General features: G+C 40.0%; 1 long non-coding RNA gene across 1 annotated transcript in view; it reads right to left on the reverse strand.

Annotated features, from left to right (window-relative positions):
• The window catches only part of LOC118478668, a 31499-nt gene that overhangs the window by 18035 nt on the left and 11017 nt on the right, over positions 1-2447 (reverse strand). The gene's annotated exons all lie outside the window — the stretch shown is intronic.

Raw genomic sequence — 2447 nt, forward strand, 5'->3', positions numbered from 1 at the left:
AAAATCCAATAAATTTCACACTCAGTTCGATTTTCTTTAAGTATTCTATTTAACAGAACGGGTAATTTTTCGGATAAATCTGGAAAATCCGGATTACTGAAATTTTCCACATTTTACCCCACTTCATGCCGATCTTTGAGAAAATGCTGCATTTTATTTATTTATTAGGGGGGGGGGGGTTTTTAAAAAGGGTCTTGATAAGAGGTTTATAAGACAAACGGGTCCGAAAATGTTGGGTCCCTGCGTGCGCATTTTCACGTGATCAGAAAAGTCAGGCTAATCATTTTTATTTTTTATTTAGAATCCAGTTAGCACATCTGAATAATAAGGATAACAACCACCCCATTTATCTCCAGAATAAGCTTTTAAGTGCAGAGAATTATCAAAACATTTAACGGCCGGAATTTGGAATTACATGTATCAAGTTTATTTCTGGCTTCTCATCAATAAATGGTTCATTTATTTCGCAGAAAACCTCTGACATCACAGTGGGAAAATTACCGCGGCAAACAGTAAGTTTAAATAGATGGAGATGTTAGTAAATGTGAGGCAGGCAGCGTGGTGGAATCAGGCTCTCGTCAAAATAATGAAATCGAAGAAAACAGCAGTTTTCTCCCTGCTCAGCAATTTTTATCCAATTTTTGTTTTTTGAATCAACACCTTTTATGTCCTTTTACAAACACATTCCTTTGAGGATTTCACCGAAAACGTTGATTAAAGGCACAAAAAATATAAATTTACAGTTTCCATGGAGTCTCCAGCATTGGAATTTACCAAACTTTGGCGGCCATTTTCTCGATAATTTGACCTCTGAAACTAGGTGACCCCCACCTCCTTCAATCCAAAATATGTCCACTTCTTTTGAAGATGGATGGGTAATTTTTTCATTGAAAGCAAGACAAATGAACAAGCTTTAAGATGATACCAATAACTCCATATGCCCAAAAATTGACGAGAGCCTGATTCCACCACGCTGCCTCACAAATTAACATTTCTGAATAATACGTTCGTAGTCCTATAGTTTGGTAAAAATTAGTAGCGCCCGCTTTACATTATATCTGGGCACACACAAACAAACACACACACACACACACACACATACACACACACACACACACACACACACACTCACACGCACACACACACACAGACACACATACAGACACACACACACACATACAAACCCACATACACGCAAGCACATGAGAATACAAACACACAGGCATAGACGTACTAACATGCATACTCAACACACACACACACACACACACACACACACACACACACACACACACACACACACACACACACATACACACACACACACACATCAAAATAATACCCCCACATTCTTCTTGGAGCAACACACCCCACAATAGACACACAAAATTACATTTTACCCCCCACCCCCCACCCCCATACCTTTGTGTAACTGGCTGGCATCCCAATCCCTCTTCGATGGATAGGCAGCAAAATCCACCAAACTAGACAGCAGTACAGTGTTTGAGCAAAAATTAACGCCTTTTCCAATTTCCCCCAGTACGTTGAAACACCTATTATCTTCACGGGACCCGGTAATGAACTTGGAAGACCGCTCTTACATAGGCGCCAATTCGTGGAGGGTTTAGTAAGGGGCTTACCTGCACGTGCCAAAATCTACTTTTTTTGTTTCGTTTTTTGTTGTTGGTTGGTTTGTTTGTTTGTTTTTAATTTGTTTGTTGTTGTTGTTGTTTTTGTGTGTGTGTTGTTGTTTTTTTGTGTGTTTTTTTTTGGGGGGGAGGGGTCAGTGAAACGTTGGCAGCACTAGCAATACAATAAGAACATAATATTATTATGCCTGCTGAAGATTAGAAATGTTACAAGAAAGTAACAAACGCAGAAAAAAGGACGGGAGGTTAGAGCGATAATATATGTTTGATATATGGAGAAGGAGCAAAATACACACAAGAGCATCCGCCAACCGCCCACATACATTGTTCGAGAGAAAAAAAATAATACCTTTACCAATATTCCCAAGTACGCCGGAACACGGCTCACGGAAGCTGGTAATAAACTTGGAAGACAGCTCATACAAAGGTGCCATTTCGTGGAGGTATTTGGTAAAGGTTTACTTGCTCGTGCCTTAATCTCCGGTGGCCTATTTCCTCTGTCTGTGTCTGACGTTCCTAAAAGTGCGGGACATTATTATAATTGTTATTATGTCAATCTGAAAGAAAAACCTTCTTCTCAAGTGTGAAGGAACGTGCTCTCGGGCGGGCACATACGCACACACATAGACACAAGAAAAGAAACACATACACACACACACACACACACACACACACACACACACACATACACACACACACTCATGCACACACACTCACGCACACATATAGACACACACAAAGAAACACACTCACAGATAAGATTAAACCATAGGTACTCATACTCACACACATACACAC

Source organism: Aplysia californica, unplaced genomic scaffold, assembly GCF_000002075.1.
Source record: "Aplysia californica isolate F4 #8 unplaced genomic scaffold, AplCal3.0 scaffold00805, whole genome shotgun sequence".
Taxonomy (NCBI): Eukaryota; Metazoa; Mollusca; class Gastropoda; order Aplysiida; family Aplysiidae; genus Aplysia; species Aplysia californica.